This window comes from Rutidosis leptorrhynchoides, chromosome 6 (assembly GCF_046630445.1).
Source record: "Rutidosis leptorrhynchoides isolate AG116_Rl617_1_P2 chromosome 6, CSIRO_AGI_Rlap_v1, whole genome shotgun sequence".
In the NCBI taxonomy this organism is placed as follows: Eukaryota; Viridiplantae; Streptophyta; class Magnoliopsida; order Asterales; family Asteraceae; genus Rutidosis; species Rutidosis leptorrhynchoides.
The window spans coordinates 163,556,673-163,571,663 of NC_092338.1; positions in this window are offsets into that span (position 1 = coordinate 163,556,673).

Here is a 14,991-nt window from a genome sequence, read left to right on the forward strand (position 1 = left end):
TCGCATACTTAAATAAGGACGAGATTTGGAGTCCATGCTTGTATGATATTGTGTAAAAACTGCATTCAAGAAACTTATTTTGTTGTAACATATTTGTATTGTAAACCATTATGTAATGGTCGTGTGTAAACAGGATATTTTAGATTATCATTATTTGATAATCTACGTAAAGTTTTTTTTTAAAACCTTTATTGATGAAATAAAGGTTATGGTTTGTTTTAAAATGAATGCAGTCTTTGAAAAACGTCTCATATAGAGGTCAAAACCTCGCAACGAAATCAATTAATATGGAACGTTTTTAATCAATAAGAACGGGACATTTCAGTTGGTATCAGAGCGTTGGTCTTAGAGAACCAGAATTTTGCATTAGTGTGTCTAATCGAGTTTGTTAGGATGCATTAGTGAGTCTGGACTTCGACCGTGTTTACTTGAAAAATGATTGCTTAACAAATTTTGTTGGAAACTATATATTTTTAACATGTGAATATTATGTGATATATTAATCTCTTAACGCGTTTGATATTATGTGATAGATGTCTACCTCTAGAACAAGTCCCATTGACTCACCTAATAATAATGAAGAGTTAAATGTAAATTGGAATGATTCACAAGTTCCCGAAGAGGAACCGGAAGAAGAGTCGGAACCGGAAGAAGAATCAGAACCGGAAGAGGAGGAACCGGATGAAGAAATATAACCGGTGGGGGAAATAATAAAACGGTTAAGTAAAAGAAAATCCTCAACCAACCGACCAAGGTTAATTATGGTCAATGGTGTTTCCGCCAAGGAAGCAAAATATTGGGAGGATTACCAATTCTCCGATGAATCGGATTCCGACGAGAATTCCGATGATGTTATAGAAATTACCCCAACTGAATTTAAAAAGGCAAAAGAAAATAATAAGGGAAAGGGCATAAAAATAGAGAAATCTAATTCCAACCCCGATGAACTTTATATGTATCGTCAACCCCCGAAGTCCTTAAGTTGTAACAATGACCCGGGAACCTCTAAACCACCAGGTTTTTCTAAACCAATGTGGAAAATTACGGCTCGTATTAGGGGAACATCATATATCCCTAGAAACCTGGCAAAACGAACCAAAACCGAAGAAGAAGAAACGAGCGAGTCGGAATAAGATAGTTGTATTCGTGTGGTGTAATATATGTAATATAGTGTGCTTATGCTTTATGATATATGTAAAAATTGCTTGTATTAATAAGTATTTTTTTTATGAATCTAACTCTTGTCTATTTTACAGTTTAAAAACACAAAATGGATAGACAACTATTTAAGGCGAGATCAGTTTGTAAGACATTCGAAGAACGTTCCAAGAATGTCTTGGTTTATAAGAGACTTTCTTTTGAAAGATGGGGGATATCACATTGGGAAACCCATAAGTTACGATGTGTTTACTTTGACGCATATATTGCGGGGAACCCAAATGCTATTTTACGCAACGGGTTAAGAAATTATTTTGACTCAATATATCCGAATATTGGACTTCGTGATTTAGAAAAAGTGGCTAACATGCAACATAAAGAAGCATGTTATGCTTACGGATTAGTAATGTTCGCTTCTCACCAATGTGAGAACAAGAACATCGGGCTACAACTATTAAACAAAACGTTTCCACAAGTGATGGAGTCGGTAATTGGGGTAAGAAATGAGGTTTTTAGATTATTACGGGACTGTTGGACATTACGTAACCCTCGTCCCTTTGACGACGTTACAACACGCTGTCTTATCAACGGCCATAACGGTTATGTTCCACAAGACCAAGGATGGGAAGTAGTCCTAGTAAAACCAGAATGCATGACTTGTTTCTGGACGTATGAATTACGTGTCTTTATTGCCTTTGCTGAACGACTTGTGTACTAGCTAGAATTATCTTCACAACTATCTTGTATCAAAGTTATTGTGTGCTATATTTCATGCTTTATGTAAAATAAGCGGTATTGTAAGTTTGTAAAATATTGTATAAAAGTTTGAACGCAAAATATTATTATAATCAGTTTTTCATATAGAATTGTAGTAGTTGAATTGTATATTAGCTACTAAGTATGAACTTAACGGGTAGGTACTACCCGAATTTAAACTTATAAAACGCTAATATGAAGAAAAAGCTTTTATAAATGAGTTCATATTATGCTACGAAATACTATTAACTACTCTTAATATTCTGTATGATTAACTTGTTCCATTTGACTATTTTGAAGGAAATGGCACCGACTACTCGACACACCGTGAATATGAATGAAGAGGAATTCCGTACTTTTCTAGCTTCAAACATAGCCGCAGTACAGGCTGCGCTACATACCAACAATAACCTTGGATCTAGCAGTACAGGAAATCGTGTAGGATGCACCTACAAAGAATTCACTGCCTGCAAACCTTTGGAATTTGATGGAACCGAAGGACCGATCGGATTGAAACGGTGGACCGAGAAGGTCGAATCGGTGTTTGCCATAAGTAAGTGTACTGAAGAGGACAAAGTGAAGTACGCTACGCATACCTTCACAGGTTCTGCGTTAACATGGTGGAATACCTATCTAGAGCAAGTGGGACAAGACGATGCGTACGCACTACCGTGGTCAGCATTCAAGCACTTGATGAACGAGAAGTACCGTCCCAGAACCGAGGTCAATAAGCTCAAGACAGAACTTAGAGGGTTACGAACCCAAGGATTTGATATTACCACGTACGAAAGACGATTCACAGAATTGTGCCTATTGTGTCGGGGAGCATTCGAAGATGAGGAAGAGAAGATCAACGCGTTTGTGAAAGGATTACCGGAAAGAATCCAAGAAGATATAAGTTCACACGAGCCCGCCTCCATACAACAGGCATGTAGAATGGCTCACAAACTAGTGAACCAGATTGAAGAAAGAATTAAAGAACAGACTGCTGAAGAGGCCAATGTGAAGCAAGTCAAAAGAAAGTGGGAGGAAAACGGTGATAAGAATCACCAATACAACAACAACAGCAATTACAACAATAATCGCAACAATTATCCCAACAATCGCAACATCAATCGCAACTACAACAAACGGCCCAACAACAACAACAACAACAATAACAACAGCAACTACAACAATCATCCCAACAACAATAATAACCGCAACAACAACAACAATCAGAAGCAGCTATGCCAAAGGTGTGAAAAGAATCACTCGGGGTTCTGCACCAAATTTTGCAACAAGTGTAAAAGAAATGGTCATAGCGCGGCGAAGTGTGAGGTCTACGGACCAGGGGTTAATAGAACGAAAGGAACAAATGGTGTCGGAACGAGTAATGGCGGAGTAAGTAGTGTCGGAGCAAGTTATGCCAATGTAGTTTGTTATAAATGTGGAAAACCGGGCCACATTATTAGAAATTGCCCGAACCAGGAGAACACGAATGGACAAGGCCGCGGAAGAGTTTTCAATATTAATGCGGCAGAGGCACAAGAAGACCCGGAGCTTGTTACGGGTACGTTTCTTATTGACAATAAATCTGCTTACGTTTTATTTGATTCGGGTGCGGATAGAAGCTATATGAGTAGAGATTTTTGTGCTAAATTAAGTTGTCCATTGACGCCTTTGGATAGTAAATTTTTACTCGAATTAGCAAATGGTAAATTAATTTCAGCAGATAATATATGTCGGAATCGAGAAATTAAACTGGTTAGCGAAACATTTAAGATTGATTTGATACCAGTAGAGTTAGGGAGTTTTGATGTGATAATCGGTATGGACTGGTTGAAAGAAGTGAAAGCAGAGATCGTTTGTTACAAAAATGCAATTCGCATTATACGAGAAAAAGGAAAACCCTTAATGGTGTACGGAGAAAAGGGCAACACGAAGCCTCATCTTATTAGTAATTTGAAGGCACAAAAACTAATAAGAAAAGGTTGCTATGCTGTTCTAGCACACGTCGAGAAAGTACAAACTGAAGAAAAGAGCATCAATGATGTTCCCATTGCAAAAGAATTTCCCGATGTATTTCCGAAAGAATTACCGGGATTACCCCCACATCGATCCGTTGAATTTCAAATAGATCTTGTACCAGGAGCTGCACCAATAGCTCGTGCTCCTTACAGACTCGCACCCAGCGAGATGAAAGAACTGCAAAGCCAATTACAAGAACTTTTAGAGCGTGGTTTCATTCGACCAAGCACATCACCGTGGGGAGCTCCTGTTTTGTTTGTCAAGAAGAAAGATGGTACATTCAGGTTGTGTATCGACTACCGAGAGTTGAACAAACTTACCATCAAGAACCGCTACCCACTACCGAGAATCGACGACTTATTTGATCAACTACAAGGCTCGTCTGTTTATTCAAAGATTGACTTACGTTCCGGGTATCATCAAATGCGGGTGAAAGAAGATGATATTCCAAAGACTGCTTTCAGAACACGTTACGGTCATTATGAGTTTATGGTCATGCCGTTTGGTTTAACTAATGCACCAGCTGTGTTCATGGACCTTATGAACCGAGTGTGTGGACCATACCTTGACAAGTTTGTCATTGTTTTCATTGATGACATACTTATTTACTCAAAGAATGACCAAGAACACGGTGAACATTTGAGAAAGGTGTTAGAAGTATTGAGGAAGGAAGAATTGTACGCTAAGTTTTCAAAGTGTGCATTTTGGTTGGAAGAAGTTCAATTCCTCGGTCACATAGTGAACAAAGAAGGTATTAAGGTGGATCCAGCAAAGATAGAAACTGTTGAAAAGTGGGAAACCCCGAAAACTCCGAAACACATACGACAGTTTTTAGGACTAGCTGGTTACTACAGAAGGTTCATCCAAGACTTTTCCAGAATAGCAAAACCCTTGACTGCATTAACGCATAAAGGGAAGAAATTTGAATGGAATGATGAACAAGAGAAAGCGTTTCAGTTATTGAAGAAAAAGCTAACTACGGCACCTATATTGTCATTGCCTGAAGGGAATGATGATTTTGTGATTTATTGTGATGCATCAAAGCAAGGTATCGGTTGTGTATTAATGCAACGAACGAAGGTGATTGCTTATGCGTCTAGACAATTGAAGATTCACGAACAAAATTATACGATGCATGATTTGGAATTAGGCGCGGTTGTTTTTGCATTAAAGACTTGGAGGCACTACTTATATGGGGTCAAAAGTATTATATATACCGACCACAAAAGTCTTCAACACATATTTAATCAGAAACAACTGAATATGAGGCAGCGTAGGTGGATTGAATTATTGAATGATTACGACTTTGAGATTCGTTACCACCCGGGGAAGGCAAATGTGGTAGCCGATGCCTTGAGCAGGAAGGACAGAGAACCCATTCGAGTAAAATCTATGAATATAATGATTCATAATAACCTTACTACTCAAATAAAGGAGGCGCAACAAGGAGTTTTAAAAGAGGGAAATTTAAAGGATGAAATACCCAAAGGATCGGAGAAGCATCTTAATATTCGGGAAGACGGAACCCGGTATAGGGCTGAAAGGATTTGGGTACCAAAATTTGGAGATATGAGAGAAATGGTACTTAGAGAAGCTCATAAAACCAGATACTCAATACATCCTGGAACGGGGAAGATGTACAAGGATCTCAAGAAACATTTTTGGTGGCCGGGTATGAAAGCCGATGTTGCTAAATACGTAGGAGAATGTTTGACGTGTTCTAAGGTCAAAGCTGAGCATCAGAAACCATCAGGTCTACTTCAACAACCTGAAATCCCAGAATGGAAATGGGAAAACATTACCATGGATTTCATCACTAAATTGCCAAGGACTGCAAGTGGTTTTGATACTATTTGGGTAATAGTTGATCGTCTCACCAAATCAGCACACTTCCTGCCAATAAGAGAAGATGACAAGATGGAGAAGTTAGCACGACTGTATTTGAAGGAAGTCGTCTCCAGACATGGAATACCAATCTCTATTATCTCTGATAGGGATGGTAGATTTATTTCAAGATTCTGGCAGACATTACAGCAAGCATTAGGAACTCGTCTAGACATGAGTACTGCCTATCATCCACAAACTGATGGGCAGAGCGAAAGGACGATACAAACGCTTGAAGACATGCTACGAGCATGTGTTATTGATTTTGGAAACAGTTGGGATCGACATCTACCGTTAGCAGAATTTTCCTACAACAACAGCTACCATTCAAGCATTGAGATGGCGCTGTTTGAAGCACTTTATGGTAGAAAGTGCAGGTCTCCGATTTGTTGGAGTGAAGTGGGGGATAGACAGATTACGGGTCCGGAGATTATACAAGAAACTATCGAGAAGATCATCCAAATTCAACAACTGTTGAAAACCGCCCAAAGTCGACAAAAGAGCTACGCTGACATTAAAAGAAAAGATATAGAATTTGAAATTGGAGAGATGGTCATGCTTAAAGTTGCACCTTGGAAAGGCGTTGTTCGATTTGGTAAACGAGGGAAATTAAATCCAAGGTATATTGGACCATTCAAGATTATTGATCGTGTCGGACCAGTAGCTTACCGACTTGAGTTACCTCAACAACTCGCGGCTGTACATAACACTTTCCACGTCTCGAATTTGAAGAAATGTTTTGCTAAAGAAGATCTCACTATTCCATTAGATGAAATCCAAATCAACGAAAAACTTCAATTCATCGAAGAACCCGTCGAAATAATGGATCGTGAGGTTAAAAGACTTAAGCAAAACAAGATACCAATTGTTAAGGTTCGATGGAATGCTCGTAGAGGACCCGAGTTCACCTGGGAGCGTGAAGATCAGATGAAGAAAAAATACCCTCATCTATTTCCAGAAGATTCGTCAACACCTTCAACAGCTTAAAATTTCGGGACGAAATTTATTTAACGGGTAGGTACTGTAGTGACCCGAACTTTTCATTGTTTATATATATTAATTGAGATTGATATTTACATGATTAAATGTTTCCAACATGTTAAGCAATCAAACTTGTTAAGACTTGATTAATTGAAATAGGTTTCATATAGACAATTGACCACCCAAGTTGACCGGTGATTCACGAACGTTAAAACTTGTAAAAACTATATGATGACATATATATGGTTATATATATAGTTAACATTATATTATGATAAGTAAACATATCATTAAGTATATTAACAATGAACTACATATGTAAAAACAAGACTACTAACTTAATGATTTTGAAGCGAGACATATATGTAACGATTATCGTTGTAACGACATTTAATGTATATATATCATATTAAGAGATATTTGTACATCATAATATCATGATAATATAATAATTTAAAATCTCTTTTGATATTATAAACATTGGGTTAACAACATTTAACAAGATCGTTAACCTAAAGGTTTCAAAACAACATTTACATGTAACGACTAACGATGACTTAACGACTCAGTTAAAATGTATATACATGTAGTGTTTTAATATGTATTTATACACTTTTGAAAGACTTCAATACACTTATCAAAATACTTCTACTTAACAAAAATGCTTACAATTACATCCTCATTCAGTTTCATCAACAATTCTACTCGTATGCACCCGTATTCGTACTCGTACAATACACAGCTTTTAGATGTATGTACTATTGGTATATACACTCCAATGATCAGCTCTTAGCAGCCCATGTGAGTCACCTAACACATGTGGGAACCATCATTTGGCAACTAGCATGAAATATCTCATAAAATTACAAAAATATGAGTAATCATTCATGACTTATTTACATGAAAACAAAATTACATATCCTTTATATCTAATCCATACACCAACGACCAAAAACACCTACAAACACTTTCATTCTTCAATTTTCTTCATCTAATTGATCTCTCTCAAGTTCTATCTTCAAGTTCTAAGTGTTCTTCATAAATTCCAAAAGTTCTAGTTTCATAAAATCAAGAATACTTTCAAGTTTGCTAGCTCACTTCCAATCTTGTAAGGTGATCATCCAACCTCAAGAAATCTTTGTTTCTTACAGTAGGTTATCATTCTAATACAAGGTAATAATCATATTCAAACTTTGGTTCAATTTCTATAACTATAACAATCTTATTTCAAGTGATGATCTTACTTGAACTTGTTTTCGTGTCATGATTCTGCTTCAAGAACTTCGAGCCATCCAAGGATCCATTGAAGCTAGATCCATTTTTCTCTTTTCCAGTAGGTTTATCCAAGGAAATTAAGGTAGTAATGATGTTCATAACATCATTCGATTCATACATATAAAGCTATCTTATTCGAAGGTTTAAACTTGTAATCACTAGAACATAGTTTAGTTAATTCTAAACTTGTTCGCAAACAAAAGTTAATCCTTCTAACTTGACTTTTAAAATCAACTAAACACATGTTCTATATCTATATGATATGCTAACTTAATGATTTAAAACCTGGAAACACGAAAAACACCGTAAAACCGGATTTACGCCGTCGTAGTAACACCGCGGGCTGTTTTGGGTTAGTTAATTAAAAACTATGATAAACTTTGATTTAAAAGTTGTTATTCTGAGAAAATGATTTTTATTATGAACATGAAACTATATCCAAAAATTATGGTTAAACTCAAAGTGGAAGTATGTTTTCTAAAATGGTCATCTAGACGTCGTTCTTTCGACTGAAATGACTACCTTTACAAAAACGACTTGTAACTTATTTTTATGACTATAAACCTATACTTTTTCTGTTTAGATTCATAAAATATAGTTCAATATGAAACCATAGCAATTTGATTCACTCAAAACGGATTTAAAATGAAGAAGTTATGGGTAAAACAAGATTGGATAATTTTTCTCATTTTAGCAACGTGAAAATTGGTAACAAATCTATTCCAACCATAACTTAATCAACTTGTATTGTATATTATGTAATCTTGAGATACCATAGACACGTATACAATGTTTCGACCTATCATGTCGACACATCTATATATATTTCGGAACAACCATAGACACTCTATATGTGAATGTTGGAGTTAGCTATACAGGGTTGAGGTTGATTCCAAAATATATATAGTTTGAGTTGTGATCAATACTGAGATACGTATACACTGGGTCGTGGATTGATTCAAGATAATATTTATCGATTTATTTCTGTACATCTAACTGTGGACAACTAGTTGTAGGTTACTAACGAGGACAGCTGACTTAATAAACTTAAAACATCAAAATATATTAAAAGTGTTGTAAATATATTTTGAACATACTTTGATATATATGTATATATTGTTATAGGTTCGTGAATCAACCAGTGGCCAAGTCTTACTTCCCGACGAAGTAAAAATCTGTGAAAGTGAGTTATAGTCCCACTTTTAAAATCTAATATTTTTGGGATGAGAATACATGCAGGTTTTATAAACGATTTACAAAATAGACACAAGTACGTGAAACTACATTCTATGGTTGAATTATCGAAATCGAATATGCCCCTTTTTATTAAAGTCTGGTAATCTAAGAATTAGGGAACAGACACCCTAATTGACGCGAATCCTAAAGATAGATCTATTGGGCCTAACAAACCCCATCCAAAGTACCGGATGCTTTAGTACTTCGAAATTTATATCATATCCGAAGGGTGTCCCGGAATGATGGGGATATTCTTATATATGCATCTTGTTAATGTCGGTTACCAGGTGTTCACCATATGAATGATTTTTATCTCTATGTATGGGATGTATATTGAAATATGAAATCTTGTGGTCTATTATTATGATTTGATATATATAGGTTAAACCTATAACTCACCAACATTTTTGTTGACGTTTTAAGCATGTTTATTCTCAGGTGATTATTAAGAGCTTCCGCTGTCGCATACTTAAATAAGGACGAGATTTGGAGTCCATGCTTGTATGATATTGTGTAAAAACTGCATTCAAGAAACTTATTTTGTTGTAACATATTTGTATTGTAAACCATTATGTAATGGTCGTGTGTAAACAGGATATTTTAGATTATCATTATTTGATAATCTACGTAAAGTTTTTTTTAAAACCTTTATTGATGAAATAAAGGTTATGGTTTGTTTTAAAATGAATGCAGTCTTTGAAAAACGTCTCATATAGAGGTCAAAACCTCGCAACGAAATCAATTAATATGGAACGTTTTTAATCAATAAGAACGGGACATTTCACAAGACGTCGTTCTTTCGACTGAAATGACTACCTCTTACAATATTGACTTGTAACCTGTATTTCTGACTACAAACTTATACTTTTTCTATTTAGTTTCACAAATTTCAGTTCATTATGAAACCATAGCAACTTGAATCACTCAAAATGGATTTAAAACAAAGAAGTTATGGGTAAAACAAGATTGGATAATTTTGCTTGTTGTAGCTACGTGAAATTTGTAACAAATCTATACAAATCATAACTTAACTAACTTATATTGTAGTATACATGTATTCTAACATATATTATGTAATCTTGGGATACCATAGACACGTATATAATGTTTTGACATATCATATCGACCCATCTATATATATTATTTGGGAACAACCATAGACACTCTATATGCAGTAATGCTCGAGTTAGCTATACAGGGTTGAGGTTGATTATAAAATAATATATATACTTTGAGTTGTGATCTAGCCTGAGACTTGTATACACTGGGTCGTGGATTGATTCGAGATAATATATATTGATTTATTTCTGTACATCTAACTGTGGACAACTAGTTGTAGATTACTAACGTTGGACTGCTAACTTAACAAACTTAAATCGTTAAAAAATAAAAAATGTTGTGAATATATTTTGATCATACCTTGATATATATGTATACATTTGTTATAGGTTCGTGAATCAACCCGTGGCCAAGTCTTACTTTCCGACAAAGTAAAAAAATCTGTGAAAGTGAGTTATAGTCCCACTTTTAAAATATATTATTTTTGGGATGAGAATACATGCAGTTTTATAAATGTTTTACGAAATAGACACAAGTGATCAAAAAAATTACATTCTATGTTGAATTATCGAACCGAATATGCCCCTTTTTAGCTTGGTAGCCTAAGAATTGGTGTTTATTATAATTTCCTCCAATTGACGCGAATCCTAAATATAGATCTATTTGGCCCAACAAGCCTCATTCGAGTTACGGATGCTTTAGTACTTCGATTTATGATGTCCGATGAGAGTCCCGGAATGATGGGGATATTCTATATGCATCCTGTTAAGGTCGGTTACCAGGTGTTCATCATACGAATAATTTTTATGCAGTTTGCATGTTATTGAGAAATGGAAATTGAAAATCTTGTGGTCTATTATTATGAATTGATAAATATATAGGTTAAACCTATAACTCACCAACATTTTTGTTGACGTTTAAAGCATGTTTATTCTCAGGTGATTATTAAGAGCTTCCGCTGTTGCATACTAAATAAAGACAAGATTGGAGTCTGCATACCTGTATAATATTGTTTAAAAACTGCATTCGAAGACTTATATTGATGTGTAATATTATTATAAACCATTATGTAATGGTCATGTGAAAACGCTATATTTTAGATTATCATTGTTTGATAAACGTCATAATATTTTAAACCTTTATCGATAAAATAAAAGTTATGGTTTGTTTTAAAAATCGAATGCAGTCTTTGAAAAACGTCTCATATAGAAGTCAATACCTCGCAAGGAAATCAATTAATATGAAACGTTTATAATCGATATGAAAGGGACATTTCAAATATCACGCATAATTTTGTTATATGTCATAATTTGTTTTATTTATTCCTTTTCTCATGTCTGCTATTCTGCTTGTGAGTTATGGTCGACACACTCTATCTTTATATAACAATCAATCATTCTACATTATTGATAAAAAAATTCATTCGATTATCTACCTTCTTTATCAAATATATTTACTGATAGCTGCTGTAAATTGAAAAACTAATCAGAAATCAAAAGACTCGAACCAAATATCTATGTTCTTCAACTTTTTAGCCAAAACCCGGTTATGAATCGAATTTCAAAATCCGTTAATACAGAGTTGTTAGGAATCATTCATGAAAACTATCTGCAAGGTATCAAATCCCAATTTATTATATTGAGTTAGAATTTTCGAGTCAAAGTTTTGGTTTTAAAAAGTCAAACAGTTTTCTTCGAACGAATTTGTGTAATCTGTTATAGTTCAGGTTCAATTGATGATTCCAAAAGTTTCTAGGATCGATTTGAAATATATTTCATGTTATAATCTGAGTCTATGATAATGCTAAAAACGAACATATATTTCATCGCATTATCCCTCAAGAAAGACAAGCTTTTAGTTGCAGTTGTCCTATTTACAAGGAATATTTGTTTAAATATTAAAAGGTGATGACAAAAGACAGATTCGACGAATTGAAGACGCAAACGACCAAAAAGCTAAAAAGTACAAAGTACAAGTAAAGAGGTTCAAATTATTGATGAGAAACGTCTCAAAATTACAAGAGTACAAGACGCAAAACGCAAAGTACAAGATATTAAATTATACGAAAGGACGTTCAAAAATCCGGAACCGAGACATGAACCAACTTTCAACGTACACGCAACGGACCGAAAGTTACAAATTAATTATGTATATAAATATAATATAATATATAATTAATTATATAAATTATATATTTATATTATATTTATATAATAAAATCCGTCGGCAAGCTAGGAGCCAAACTTGTGTGAGCTGGATCCCACAGCTCCGCACTCGCGGAGCTTATAAAGCCCAAAAAGGCCGCACTCGCGGAGCCCACAAAATCAGAAATCCACCTATAAAAGGCCATGCAATTCGACGGATTATTTACAACTTTATTTTCTTTTCATCATACGTAAAAATATATATATATATATATATATATATATATATATATATATATATATATATATATATATATATATATATATATATATATATATATATATTATAATTTTAATTTTAATTTTAATCCTAATAATAAGGGTATGTTAGCGAATGTTGTAAGGGTGTATGTCGAAATTCTGTCCGTGTAACGCTATGCTATTTTTAATCATTGTAAGTTATGTTTAACCTTTTTAATTTAATGTCTCGTAGCTAAGTTATTATTATGCTTATTTAAGCCGAAGTAATCATGATGTTGGACTAATTACTAAAATTGGGTAATTGGGCTTTGTACTGAAAGGACCCGTTCATATACATTATAAACGATTCACAATAGTTGATTACATTGCGAGGTATTTAACCTCTATATGATACATTTTACAAACATTGCATTCATTTTTAAAAGACAATCTTTCTTTACATCTAAAATTGATAGGCATGCATACCATTTCATAATATCCACTATCCAACTATAAATTGATTTAATAATAATCATTGATGAACTCAATGACTCGAATGCAACGTTCTTCGAAATATGCTATGAAAGACTCCAAGTAATATCTTTAAAATGAGCAAATGCACAGCGGAAGATTTCTTTAACACCTGAGAATAAACATGCTTTAAAGTGTCAACCAAAAGGTTGGTGAGTTCATTAGTTTATCATAATCATTTATTTCCATTATTTTAATAGACCACAAGAATTTCATTTTCAGTTCTCATAAATATACGTCCCATGCATAGAGACAAAAATAATCATTCATATGGTGAACACCTGGTAACCGACATTAACAATAATCATGCATGTATTCTCAGTCCAAAAATGTAATGAGTAAAAGGGAGCAAATGAAACTCACCATACTGTATTTCGTAGTAAAAATACATATAACGTCATTGAACAAGTGCAAGGTTGGCCTCAGATTCACGAACCTAAATTAATTATATATATTTATATGTTGGTCAATATTTGTCTAACAAATTAGGTCAAGTCATAGTGTACCACAATCCTAATGCTCGAGACTAATATGCAAAAGTCAACAAAAGTAAATTTGACTCAAAATAATTTCCAAAAATCTATACATGATTAATATATAGTTTAAATATCGTCGTTTTATATTTTTAAATATTTTTAAAAGATTTATTAGAGTAAATAATATAATTTATTTATTAATAAATAAAATTTTATATTAAATTTATATAATAAAATATACTTATATATATATTAAGTAATAAAATTTATAGGGTTCATTTAATATCATAAAGATAATATGATAGGTATTATTAAAGTAAGTTATTATACGTAGTAAAATATGTTTGTATCACATATTTATTTGATAAAATAATATCTATAATGATAGTAAGTAAAAGTTGTATTATTTTGTAATAATAATTATTATTATAAAAATATCAATATTTATAATTACTAAGATGATATTATGATAAAACGATAATTCTAATTATGATAACTTTAATATTTACGATAATTTTTAATATTATCTTTAAAATAATAATTCTATTTAAAATAATAATAATAATGATATTTTATAGTAACAATGACATTTCTATTAAAATGATAATTTTTGTTAAAACGATAGTTTTAATACTAACGATACTTTTAATAATAATAGTAATGATAAAAATAATAAGAACGATAATTTTATCTAAATTAATATCTTATAATATTTTAATTTCATCATGACACTCTTACTCATTATTTCCTAATCGTTTCGTTTAATAGCTTTTAATCGTCTTTTATATCGTGTTCATAATAATGATAATAATAGTAATCAAAATTTTTAGGTGTTACAATTATTTGTTTTAATTACACTAATATTAATAATGATAGTTACTATAATATTATTAACGATAATACTAATAATTATCTTAATGATAATATAGTAATAATAATAATAACATTAACAATAACCATTTTTAAATAATGATATATATATATATTAATAATGATAATAATAATAATAATAATACTAATAATAATAATAATAATAATGATAATTGGATAATAATAATAATAATACTAATTATAACTTTAACGATAATAACGATAGTAATAAAAAAAACAATTTTTAATGATAAATCCCTTTTATTGATAAAGATAATAATAATGATAATAATAAGATAAAACTAGAACGACGATAAAAACGACGATAATAATAATCATTTTTAATAAAAATATCGAAAATTCAATTGATT